Here is a 14,019-nt window from a genome sequence, read left to right as displayed (position 1 = left end):
TAAATCATAGCGTGAATTAAGGTCATAGATTAAATTAGGAATAAGACATTGAAGGAGAATCTCTTTTTCTTTCTTTTCTTTTCTTTTTTTCCTTTTTTTTTTTTTTTTTGAGATGGAGTCTCGCTCTGTCGCCCAGGCTGGAGTGCAGTGGTGCGATCTCAGCTCACTGCAACTTCCACCTCTCTGGTTCAAGCGATTCTCCCTCAGCCTCCCAAGTAGCTGGGACTACAGGCACATGCCACCATGTCCGGATAATTTTTTTTGTATTATTAGTACAGATGGGGTTTCACTGTGTTAGCCAGGATGGTCTCGATCTCCTGACCTTGTGATCTGCCCACCTTGGCCTCCCAAAGTGCTGGGATTACAGGCATGAGCCACTGTGCCCAGCCAAAGGAGAATCTCTTAGAGGAACACTTCGTAACACTTTGGGGGGCTCCCAGGCTTCTATGAGAAGCTCACAAAAGCAGTGGACCTTCTTCCCAGAAAAATGCACCTATAGACAACCTTTTGCAGGTAATTAATTGTACAGATGCCTCAGGTTAAGAATCCATAGATCATACTACAGAAGCATATACTATACATACTATATAGCTCATACCTCATTGAAGTACATACTATAGCTCATATCCCATTGAAACAGAAGATGCTGGTGTAGGAGGAGGAAGGGGGACAGAAGAAGGAGGAAGAAAGAAGGGCAAGCCTCAGGGTAAGCAGCCCCTGTATTGGTCAAAGGGACGTAACACTAGCTACTATAACAATGCTCTGAATTTCAGTGTCTTGACACTGAAATTTTCTCTTGTAGGTGTTCCTGGACAGCAAGTGAGTGACTTGCTCACAGGCGGTAATTCAGGGACCCAGGTTTCTTCTACCTGGTAGCTCTACTGTCCTTCAGAACCTCAGAGCCCTTTGCATTCAGCCAGCAGGAGAAAGACCACTACTAAGGTACAACAGCTTCTTTGAAATCTTAGCCTGGAAGTGCTGGCCGTCACTTCCAGTCATATTTCATCAATGAGAACTGATTGCATGACCACATCTGGATGGAAGCTGGGCTGGAGAATGTAGTTTCTGTCTGTGAAACCATTTCCTAGCAACAACTCCACACCACGGAAAGCACAGCATAAAGTTTTGGTGGCCAGCAAGCCATATTGCTTCCTAACCATTGCATGCAAGTGAAATCAGGTTAAAATAGATGGCAAGCTGCCTTGAAAGGGAAAAGACATTATGAAGTCCAAGGCATGGGTAGAATAGGGCAGCTGTGGCCCCACCCTGTTGGTAGCAAGTAGATGAGGTTGCAGACAAATTGTCTTTCAGCCTCAGAACTTTCTAAAACCAGGCGATTAAACCCCTCCTTATCTCTAGCTCTATCCTTTCTTCCTACTTCTTACAAAAGTGCCAGGCCCTGGAACAATTTCCCAATTGCAATGCGTGCTTTCATACCCATTCATCTGAGCCTGATTTCTTAAACCCAAGTAATTTATACAACATGTGAATCGACGAAATATGAATGCAAAAGTTGTTTCTATGGAAATTAAGTTGAAATTTTTGAGAGATTCAATAGTAGCAGGTAGCTGGAAATGCTGTTGAATTACGTGTGTGCCAAACAATTGTAAAAGATGGAAAAAAACATTTAAAAATTGTGGGGAGCCTGGATTTGGTTGGTTAGTTAAAAAATAAGTAAAGCAGAGAATTATTTTGAAAAGTGGTACACACAATCGTTAAACATTCTAGTTAACTTAAAACATGTAAATATACATTCATTCACTAAGCTTTTGATGTGCATCCAAGTCATTTTCTTTGAATACAAATCTGCTGATAGGAGTTGTGGGTTTTCCTTTTTGCATGAGCCATACTTAAAATGCACTGTCTATAATTTCCAGTTGTAGTTTCTTGAAAGTGGAGCAAGACACTTGTGAAGCAAGCTCAGTGCATAATCCCCCCAATTTTTAGATGATTTTTTTCAATCTTTTACAATTGTTTGGCACACACATAATTTAACAGCATTTCTAGCTATCTGCTACTATCAAATCTTTCCAAAATTTTCAACTTAATTTCCATAGAAAAAACTTTTTGCATTCGTATTTCATCAGTTCACACGTTGTATAAATTACTAAGTTTTAATAACAAGTGCAACTGGAATAATTGTCGTAAAGAGGTTTGGGAGCAAACACAATCAACTTGCAGTAAGTAAGTAGAGCTTACGCAGTGAGAACAGACACATAGGCTAGTAGAGTATGGCTTGGAGTGTTCAGTGGGCTATTGACCTCAGTCAGCATGGTTTGCAGAGAGAGTAGGGAGCCATGGTTAATTTGGTGTGGGTTGCCAGCCTCCAAGGTGGCCCACAGTGATCCTTGCCTTTTGGTATTCAGACCCTGTGTAGTCTCCTCCCACACTGAATTCATGGCTGGTCTGTGTGACCAATAGAATATGGCAGAAGTGTCCATTGTGTGACTGCAGAGGATCAGTCATAAAGAGTGCAACTTATGTCTTGGTCTCTTAGGTCATTCACTTTGGGAGAAGCCAGTCTTCATGCCATGAGGACGTTCAGGCAGCCCTGTGGAGAGAACCACATGGAAAGGATCTGAGGTCTCTCACCAGCACCAATTTGCCAGCTATGGGAATGGGCCACCTTGGAAGGAGACTGTCCAGCCCAAGTGAAGGCTGCAGATAACTGCAGCTTTGGCCAACATTTGGCTATATTGCTTTGGGAAATCTCAAGCCAGAACCATCTGGCCAAGCTGCTCTTAAATTCCTGATCCACAGAAGTTTTGGAAGGTAATAAATGTTTATTGTTTTAAGCCACCAAGTTTCAGGGTGATTTGTTACCAGTAATAGATAACTAATATGTTTGGCAAAATGGCTACATGTCTGTCATTCAGAGAAGCTTCTGCAATAAGAGGCCTTCCATTGTGCAGGAAACTGACCTACCTGGCTTTGCTTTTCTAGGGGTGGTGGCCATAGACCAAGTGTGAGGTTGTTGATCAGGGTTAGAGCTGTGATCATGAAGGAAAAAGCACCACATGAGGATAAATTCAGAATTCTTGGCCTTCTTAGCACCAGACTCACCCAAGCTAACAAATTTAGGCTTGATTTGGGATATGGGCAGATAACCATAGCTTTTTTCGAAGCGTGGTTCATGGACCAGCAGCATTGGCACACCCCACCCCAGACCTACTGAATAAGAATCTTTGTTTTAACAAGATTCTAGGATATTTGTACGCACTTCAAAGTAAGAGATGCACTTAACTAAAGGATCCTGTGTGGTGACTTGGGAATTGAAGGGAATACAATCTAGAAGAGTAGCTTCTGGAAAGGGGTTCCTTTTAACTGGGAGTAGTCTCCAAACCTGATTGGAACTCTGTAGAATCAATTCCTGAATGAGGGCAGATTGGATTTCATGTTTTCCAAGATTAATTCCAGTTTCAATACTCTGTTGGTGTATTTTGTGATCCTTGTCTCCAATTTTCTCTGGTCTTTTTTTTTTTCTCTTTTTCTTTTGAGACAGGGTCTCACTCTGTCACCCAGGCTGGAGTGCAGTGGTGCGATCAAGGCTCATTGCAGCCTCGACCTCCTGGGCTCAGTTGATTCTCTCACCTCAGCCTCCTAAGTAGCTGGGACTACAGGCACATGCCACCATGCCCGGCTAATTTTTTTTTGTCATTTCTGTAGAGCCGGGGTTTTGCCGTGTTGCCCAGGCTGGTCTTGAACTCTTGGGCTCAAGCCATCCATCTGCCTTGGCCTTCCAAAGTACTGGGATTACAGGTGTGAGCCACCGCCCCCAGCCTCTCCTGTCTTAAATGTCTATAGTACCTGTCCCAGGAGCCCTAAATCCTGAGTTTCATCGTCTTCTTTCTTCCTACCCCTTGTCACACTATTGTTTGCTTTAATAGGCAAATTCATTAAAACCCAATAGTGTTTTCTCTCTACTTCAGGGTGCAGAAAACCCACATTTTTGTGATTGTGATATACCTAGGACACATGGCTTCCTGAGACAGGAAGAAAGCAGACTGCTGCCTCCTAATACATCGTGAGATTCTCCATCAGGGTGTGAGACAAGCCACTGTGAGCTGAAAGGCAGGATTTTTAAGGACCAAGCAGGAGACTGAAGAAGTCATTAATTATGTTATCATAAAAAATATTTGGTGCTTTTCCTTAACATTACAGCTACCATTGCTGCTGGTAATGCCCTTTTATTTGTCCAGGGGGGTTTGCCCCCATTAGATTAGATTAAGTGTCTCATCCAAGGCACAATAACAGATTTGGCTCCATGGTTCAGCTGCTGGCTGTGGTTGACTGATACCCAAGCTTTTGACTCCCTGCTGCGTATCTAAGCGGTACAAGCTGCAGTCAATGCATTTAATCTACATAAAAAGAGCACAAATTGCACGTTAGCCTTTTTGAGTCCAGTAATCAGGTTTTTCTCCCCCTGCTCTACCTTATGCTCTTCCGGACAACTGAAGGCCCTCTTGTGTGATCCAGAGAGGTTGGAACATTTTTTGAGTCAGGTAAAAAGAAAAGTCTTTTGCATTTTAATTGCACTTGATCCGCTCATAGAATGACCCCTGTAATTTATATATTGTTCATAGTTTGTGCTTTCTGCAGTCCTGCTGTGCAGCTGATAACATAATTCACAGGCGCTCGCACCTTGGGCTCTGTGGGTAGTGGCTTGGGCTTTCTTTTCTTTCTGAGTTTGCAAAATTCTCTCGCTCATCCTTCAGAATCAAGCTGCTGTAACTGATGTCAGTCACTATCCGCTTATGCAGGTGTAGTGAAAAGGCCACTCAATGAGCCCCAGCCTATTCCTTTGTTTACATTTAAAGATTGCCCTTTCCTTTCCAGCTGCCTATGCTATTTGCAGACCCGCTGGTTGTTGGTGACGCAGCTTCTTCTGCACCCTCCCTGGATTGTGCAATTAATTGGCTTAAGCTAGAGCTGCAAAAACAACACCAAACACAGGTATTGTACTCTGGCAGGCTAACTACAGAGGCAGTGAGATTCAAGGCAATCAATAAATATAAAGGGGACAAGAAACAGGGAATGGAGAGACAATTCTTTTTAAAATTTTTGAGTACATTAGACGGTGAGCTCTTTGGAAAGAGAGCCATGCTATTTTTGTGATTTGAAAAATCTTCTAAACATTTAAGGCAAGTCTATGGGAAGTCGAAGTCTAGTTTTTACAAAACGTTTAGGTGTTTAACCATTTTATTTGCTTCACAGTCACACTGAAGCTGTATTCCTCGCATTCTCCAGAAGGATGCATTATGAGTTAGATCATCTTGGCCCATCCCAGATTTTGCTTTAATGGTTTGGCTCTCAAAACCCTTTGGGTAGAAATTAAACCCTTGCTGCTCACAATGTGGTCTGTGGACCAGCAGCATAAGCATCACCTGTGAGTTTGTTAGAAATGCAGACTCTCAGGCTCCACTCCAGAGCTGCTGAATCAGAATCTATATTCTAAGAAGATCCTCAGGTGGCCTGCACGTTATGGTTTGAGAGACATTGGATTAGACGATTGGGTCTCAACCCTGGCTGCAGATTCAAACCATCTGAGACCTTTGAAAGAAAATACTGATGCCTGGACCCCACCTCCAGGGATTGATTTAATCATTCTAGCTTAGTTCAATAAGCTCCTCAAGGGATCTAACAGGAAGCCAAGGGCAAGAATCACTGGATTACACAAAATCTTAGAGGATAGAACCCCAAACAATTCTAAACTTAAATCAGTGCCCCACGGATATTTCCAGAATCTCTCCCTGCCCCGCCCCCCAGTCTCCCAGGGGAAGAACTGGAATTTCAGCACAATTCAACTTGATAAGTATTCAGTGCCTATTATGGGTCCATCTCACCACACCCCAGAGGTCCACTCAAGCCAGAAGGTAAAATCACCTTGTGGGCAAGATCAAGTTTTCTGTAGAGTCTCAGCACTGTGATGCTGAAAGGTCACCCTGTGTGTGTCTGCTGATGACTCTATGGGACTCTGTGGAGGTGGGTTCTCAGTTCTGAAACACACTCCTTTTTAGAAGTTGTAGGACACCCCAGTCTGGATTCCTAAGAATCAGTTTCAGAGAATCCCAATTTCATGGGCATGCATGATTTAGTATTTTGGCATCCTTTCTGGCATATGTTTAGCAGCTTTCTGTTTTTTTTTTTTATTGTTATAAGAGAGGCAGGTGGCTTTTGGAAAAGATTTTGGAATGGAAGTCAGATAACCTGGTTTCCAGTTCATATTTCACCACTAAGAAGTTTGTTATAATGTCTGAAATTTACTTGAAAACTTCACCAATTACAGAGGGACATCTCATGTGTCAAATTTAGGTTAAGCACTAGCCCAGATGCTAGTCAAGCATGCACATCCCAGGACTGGTCTGTGGGTATTCTCAGCAGGAAAGCCACCTTTTAGAGGCTCTTCTTATACCCATTTCTGCTATCTAGATCACCTAGGTTTTGCTAATGAGGATAGCAAATATCAGAAAGGGGCTCTATTGGTGAAATTAATGACTTGTTAATTGACATGATGAATGTTGAAATGAGCTCTCATCGATTAAATTGCATGAGTTCAAGGTATGTGGATCAGCTCAAATATTTTAGCAATACTTCCTACTCTTGCATCAAGCAGGGGTAAAAACCTAGTGACATCCATAGCTTGTACCATTAAGAATGGCACCCAAGAATTGAACCCTACATGGGTCCTTGCCCCACAATTGATTTAGGAGGATTTCTCATTGTCTGATGCTGACTGTAATGATAACATAATTTTATCTCTATGTTGTTGTGTCTACTTTCGAGTGAACTTTCACACAAGGTGATAGAATATAGTTTGAGAATTACTTCCCTCAAAATCTCATTCTGAAGCTGCTGCCAGCAGCTAACCCTCATTCACACAAATCTTTTCAGCAGCTACCATTAGCTACCAAAAATATTTCTTGAGCATGAACAAATAGGCACGGGTCAATCACAACTCAGCTGTATGACCTTGAGTCTCACATCTAGTTGCTGTACCTCTTTGAGTCTCAGGCATTTTATTGAAATATCAAGGGCATTATTTTAAAGATTTTTTTCTGGCTTATGATTTAAAAATTTCTAAAATTCTAACATATAAGCAAAAGCCAAACACATCAAGATACTCTAGGCTGCAGTGGATCTTGCTTTGGAGCTGCCTGCCTCCCCATGCACAGCTCCCTCAATCCTAGTCCACACTGTATGACCCTCTTTGCAATAATCCCAAGCCCCTGAGAAACGAAACCCACATTTGCCATTCTCTCTGTATGATCCCAATTAAGTCTATGGACTGTAATATGGACTCCTGACAAGGTTGTGAATATTGCTTAGTTAATAGAATATTCTGGCAAAAAGCAGAGTGGAGGAGATGATACGTTGTGGTTGTCTCACTTAGCAGGTTCTTTTTATTTTGAGAAACATTGGCAATGGGGTTGGTTTTAATTTAACATTTTCCTTCAAGGGAACTTATCAGTGGTACTTATATGAAGCATCAAGTCCAATGACGCTACAGCATAGTGCTCTGTAGGGTGAGTCGATGTAAGCTCTTGCAAGAAGCAGACCCAAATGGTGAGACTCAGTTACTCACTTGCTCTAGCAAAGGAGGAAAAGCATGTTTAATTGACCCTTTGGTGGATAGTTGTTCCCATTTCATCCTCCTAAACAGCCTTAATATCGTTCTATTGTGGCTTCCCAAGGATTCCTGGTATGAGCCTTTTATAGACCCTAATGAAGCCATTGTACTATTTTCAGTCAAGATCTGTGGCATGAAACAAAGGAGGGACTTGACGGAGCTGTTTCCAGCACAGTTATTGAAAATAATCCCAACCCACTGGGGCCAAAAATAACTGAGATCAAGAAAAAGATCAAACTACTGTTGCAATCGTGTGCAATAGCAACTCCAATGGGAAAAATGTTGGGCAGCAAACCAACAGAGATAGTTTATCTCAAATATTTTTTTCTTAGAAAAATTCTTCAGGACATGTGGCCCCCAGCTCTGAAGTTTTCTTGTTTTGTGTCTAAATGTTGGGTTTCTGCTTTGCTATGTGTTCTTGGTTTTTTAAAAGAATTTACGTTTATCTGAAAAGATAGCATAAAATGAATGATCCACTAAAGGTTTCAAGCAGATTGTGGTCATATTGTATCTGATAGTGTTATAAATAATGAGAATATTAAAAATGTAAATATCAGAAGCCTTGGTTATAATGCCCATGAGAGATAAGGAGGAAGAGATTGGACAGGTATTTCTGTGAGGTGATTGGAAGTTTTAAAGTCCCCATTATATTCTAACTGTGGGTAGTAATTGGCTGCTAAACAAGTTTGTCTGCAGTTACGTAAAACTAAAAAGAACACTTAGTCCATTCTTTGAAGGAAGCTGAATATAAAATCCCAATGATTCTAATGTTTTCCCAGAACCAAATGCAATGATCCTTGAACACAGATCAAGATGTTTTTCTTAAGAAATACACACAGCCAACAAGCATATGAAAAAATGCTCAATACCACTAATCATTAGAGAAATACGAATCAAAACCACAATGAGATACCATCTCACCCCAGTCAGAATGGCTATTACTAAAAAGTCAAAAAATAACAGATGCTGGTGAGGTTGTGGAGAAAAGGGAATGCTTATACACTGCTGGTGGGAGTGTAAATTAGTTCAGTCACTGTGGAAAGCAGTTTGGAGATTTCTCAAAGAACTTAATACAGAACTACCATTTGACCCAGAAATCCCATTACTGGGAATATACCCAAAGGAATATAAATTGCTCTACCATAAAGACATATGCATGTATATGTTCATTGCAGCACTATTCACAATAGCAAAGATGTGGAATCAGCCTAACTGCCCATAATGGTGGACTGGATAAAGAAAATGTGGTACATATACGCCATGGCATATACACAGCCATAAACAAAGAATTAAATTATGTCCTTTGCAGCAACATGGATGCAGATGGAAGCCATTATCCTAAGTGAATTAACTCCGGAACAGAAAACTAAATACTGCATGTTCTCACTTATAAGTGGGAGCTAAACATTGAGTATACACAGAGACAAAGAAGAAAACAATAGTCACTGGGGCCTACTTGATGGCTGAGGGTGGGACAAAGGTGAGGATCAAAAAAATACCTATTGGCTACTATGCTCATTACCAAGGTGATGAAATAATCTGTACACCAAACCCCAACAACATGCAATTACATACCCATGAAACAAACCTGAACATGTACCCCCTGAACCTAAAATAAAAGTTGAAAAGAAAAAAACATATTTTTTCTTAGATAAATATTCAGTGAGTATCCACTATGTGCCAGTTACTGTGTGCTGTGGTTTGAACGTGTCCCCCAAAGTTCATGTGTTGGAAGCTTAATCTGCAATGTGGCAGTGGTGGGAGGTGGAGCTTAATGGGAGGTGTTTGGGTTATGGGGCACCACTGTCATGGATGAATTAATGCCATTAACATGGGAGTGAGTTATAAAAGGGGAGTTTAGTCCCCCTCACTGTCTCTCATGTACTTTTTCACCACATGATGCCTTCTGCCATATTATGACACAGTAAGGAGGCCCTCACCACATGCAGCCCCTTGATTCAGATTTCCCAGCCTCCAGAGCCATGAACCAAATAAATTTCTCTTCTTTGTGAATTTCCTAGTCTCTGGTGTTCTGTTATAGTGGCACAAAACTGAGTAAGACACTGTGCTAGAAGATTGAGTGTATACTCAAAAAATGTAAAGAGGTATGGGTACAAATTTAAGAACCACCAGCTACCACCGTGATTTTGAAATCCATGATCAAGCTTCGAGCCATGGAAGTGCTAATGACATCCTTCCAATGCCAAGAGGCCAGTAGAAATGAGACACAGATGTAGTGCCCTAGAGCTTGGAAGGAGGAGGAGTTAGAACATCCCGGGGTGACAACGTTTTAAGTCACCCCATTCTCATGTCGTTACCCTTGTTCTTGTATCTTTGACAGCATTGGTCTCAAGTCAGGAGTGAGTGAGTGAGTTGGTCATTGTGTTCAGTGTCTCAGCCACAGCTGTCTTTCAGGATAATCTGTAGAACTTAAAAAAAAAAAATACAGATTCCCTAACCTCAGCCCAGACTTCAGAATCAGAATTGCTGGGTTGGAGCTAGGGTTTCTGTGTTTTTAAAGCATTCTCATCATTCTGCTGTGCAGCCAGAGTTAAGACATTCTGGACGCACAACCAGTTCACCTAGAACACTTGTATTAAGGAGCCAGAATGCTGGAAAGAAGCAGAAAGCCAAGTTCTTGCCTACAAGTGATTTATTACAACCAGAGGAGAACATTAGGAAGAGAACAAGAAAATAATAAAGTGAGAGGAAAACAACTCAGAAGTAAGGCCATGGGGACTGTATGCAACATTTGCTGTTTCAGAGGTAGAAAGTAGTATTTAAGCTTATGCACAAGTAGGTTCACCACGAATATTTGTAACACCTGGCACCAGAGTACAAATGGAAGCCCACATATGCATCGAAATACTTAACAATTATACACAAGCTACAAATTTGTAATCAAAACATGCCAATCTTCCTACCTTTATACCTCTGTTAGACGTGGAATACCAGGTTTCAATGTAAAATTATGGGACTCCTTGGAGTTCCAGACTGGACCACAATGGCATGGGGAGAGTAAGCCCAGGTTGCCAATCTATAGCCCAATCCCCATCTCTTTGCTTATAGACTCCATCCCCCACTGTAAAGGGCCGAATGGGCATAGTGACCAACGGGTTGGAGTATCCATGTAAATTCTATCCTCACCTCCTTGCAAATAGCTACCCTTTGGCCTTACCTCTGACGTATGGTGGTTATACTTGCTATGTAGTCTGCCCTTGTGAAGAAGAACCCTGGGAAGAAGCCCTTGTAGGCTTTGGAAGCTGGCTTGGTCTGTTTGGGCAGGGAATCCCAAGATTTCTGTCACCTAAACCATGGTCTAGAAGGTCTTGGCCTTACTGACTCCTCCTGTAGGAAGGGGCCTGCCAAAGTGGAGCCCTCTAGTAGGCAAGGCCCAGAGTAGACCCTTCTTGATGGGGCCAAAGAATAGCCCTATGTATAAGCAAGATGATGGATGAGTTCTACAAGCTATATAAGCTTAGCCCGTAGAAACATGGAAATCAGTGTCTGGAGAATAGTCCCAGAGAAAAATATGTTTATCTTATTTCCCAATCTTTTAGTCCCAGATATGGATTCAAATTTAGATCTACCAGCCACACCTGTCTCAGGGTTTTTAATTAGTTAATGTTAGGTTCAACTGAAAAGTAGCAGTAGTCAGCTAAAATGAAACAAAACCAAAACAAAGCACAGTGGTATAAACAAGATAGAAGTTTTTTCTTTTCACATGAATATTAGCAATCAAGGTTACTGTAGTGACTCCATAATCCCCAGGGTCATAAGCTCTTTCTACTTTGAAACCCTGCCATCCTCAAGACTGGGTTTCTACTTCATGATCCAAGATGGCTTCTTAAGCTTCACCCATCACCTCCACATTCCACCAGTTGGAAGTAGAAAGAGGGGAAAAAAGAGCATGAATCCTGTTAAAAATACTCTCCAGAATTTGCACACTACACTTCCACCTTCATCTCATGGATCAGGACTTAGTTATGTAGCCACAACTGGTTAGAACTTGTGCCAGCTAAGCATGTAGATTCTCTTCCTAAGGAGAAAAACCAACAACTAGTTCACAAACTACCGATGAACTACTGACAACTAACAGTATCTGCCAAGGGACGTTTGATTTCAAACAACAGAAACTGACTGAAGATTTTAAGCAAAAGGGGAACTGGTTGGCTGTTGTGTGGTTCAGATAATTGATAGGCTGATTAGAGGGTCAGGCTCTGAAAGTGAGCAAGCAATTTATTTAGAACACAACCATCAACCCAACCCTCAGAGCTGCCAACACCACTGGGCTCTAAATGCTGTCACTGATAGTGTACATGATTTCTCATACCCTGCAGCTTACCATCACTCTGTCTAGACCCATGCTGTCCAATACAGTAGCTTCTACATGTGGCTGATAGTACCGTATTGGACAGTGCATATATAGACTATTTGCATCACTGCAGAAAATTTTATTGGTGTAGACTCAGAGTCCTGGACCAAGGTATCCAATTTGCCAAGCTAGTTTATGCACTTCCTTCCTGGCTGCCAAGGGTGCCCCTACCAAGATGCACTAGAACTTTCCTCAAAATAGGAAGGGGATTTGGATGCTGGGCAGCTAAAAAAGCAGGAAATTTCCTCTACATACTTACTGACAGTGTGCTCTTAGGCTAAGTACTTTTCTAGCCTCATTTTTTTGCATTTGTACAATGGAAATAATGATAACTGCCTCTTAGGGTTTTTATGAAGATAAAAAGATAAGACATGAAAATTACCAGGACCATCTGCGTTAATAGAGTCTTAGATATAATCATGAAATGCAATGCATAGTCTTTGATTAGATCCTGCTTTGAACAAGTGGCTACAAAAGATATTGGGGAAAATTTTAATATGAAATGAGTATTAGATAATATCAAGAAATTACTGTTAATTTTGTTAGATGTGATAATGGCATTGTGATTATATAGAATGTGATAAAGCTTTAAGGGTAAAATATTATTATGTCTATGATTCTAAATACTTCAGCAAAAAATAGATGAAACGAATATGGCAAAATGTTAATGATTGTTAAATCTAGATAATAGATAAATGAATGTTATTCTCCTTAAGCTCTGTTATTTTTTATCTTTTTTTCATAGTTTATTCAAGAAACGAAAGTACTAGGTCCATCATAGGAGTTCAACAAATGTGAATCTCCCTTCTTGCCTTCATAGTCCTAGGGGCTTTATAGTCTTCTCATAACTATTGAAATGCTTTCCATATATTTTCCACCCAACCTTCTGCACTTTTCCCATGGCCACCTACTTAAAAGCTTCCTGCCCTTTCTCTGACAGCACACTCTATATATCTTTGGGGAATTTTGAAGACAAGTAGTTTGCCTAGTAATGAAAAGAGCCATGCAGAGAGGCACCTGTCCACAGCACCGACGCTGGGTGCTAAGGTTTCCCCTTTGCATCATTTCATAGCAGGGGTCCAAAGAAAATCCTGTGTATCAGTGTTTGTTTTCAAACTTGTCAAATCAACTTCCTTTTCCTGATGCCTAATCAGAAAGAAATGATATCAGGAAACGGGGGATGTGGCAGCCAGTGTTTCATTTCAGCTGATTTACTTATTCAATAAATGTATAGCAGAAAGGGATGGAAGTTTGTAGGGTTCGAATCATGCCACAAAGATGGATTTGCCAGATACAGAATTGGATCTAGAAGGGACACCTTGATTTTCTCTCTGAGTGGTAGCAAAAAATTACTTACCAAAAAAGGGCTGTAAAGCATTTGGCAAGTATACAGTAAGCTATGAATGTTAAATAATATCTTCATGTGGTGTTGAAGCATCAACAGTTTCTAAGATTGTGTATGTAAGATTAAGCAGAATGCCATTTTCCTGGGCAGGATCGCCAGTGCCACCTCCAGAGATGAACTCACTTATGGGACAGGACCTATCTATCTTTCGGTACCATGTGCCAAAATATCAAGTTTGTATGCCAGAAGCAAGCATCTTGAGGTCCATGGCCATTCTCAACAATAAGAATGATAAATAGTGACTAAAGAAGAAAGCAACTTGTATATTTGGCATATTCAGTGCAACAATGAATAATGGCATTTTAAAAAACCCGATTTCCTCTTAAACAGTGTGTTTCAAAATTTAACAATAAGTCTTCTCCTTCTAGCAATATAGTGGGGTGTGTGTGTGTGTTTGTGTGTGTGTGTGTGTGTGTGTTGGGGGTCGGGGGAGTGCTCTGAGGGACTCTTCCACTGCATAGCAGATATATAGCTATATCCTGGATACAAGACACTCTTCAAGGCATTTCTGGACTTGCAAGTGGTTGGAGAAATTTTCAAAGGCTTCCACAACTGCAATCCACAAAATAAAAACCAATCCAAGCCCGTACCAGAGGAGGAAGCTTTAAACTG

The 14,019-nt window shown here is 41.2% G+C and overlaps 1 long non-coding RNA gene across 1 annotated transcript in view; it reads left to right on the top strand.

Annotated features, from left to right (window-relative positions):
* Window positions 1–2,789, top strand: part of LOC134729795 (uncharacterized) — a 135,518-nt gene extending 132,729 nt beyond the window's left edge. Inside the window, exons 2-3 of the long non-coding RNA XR_010111225.1 lie at window positions 803–942; window positions 2,498–2,789. This is a non-coding gene — a long non-coding RNA (uncharacterized LOC134729795). The remainder of the gene's footprint in view (window positions 1–802; window positions 943–2,497) is intronic.
* The last annotated feature ends 11,230 nt before the right edge of the window (window positions 2,790–14,019 follow it).

This window comes from Pan paniscus, chromosome X, assembly GCF_029289425.2.
Source record: "Pan paniscus chromosome X, NHGRI_mPanPan1-v2.0_pri, whole genome shotgun sequence".
Lineage (NCBI taxonomy): Eukaryota > Metazoa > Chordata > Mammalia > Primates > Hominidae > Pan > Pan paniscus.
The sequence above is the reverse complement of the archived record's forward strand: the minus strand, read 5'-3'. Positions and strand labels throughout refer to the sequence as shown.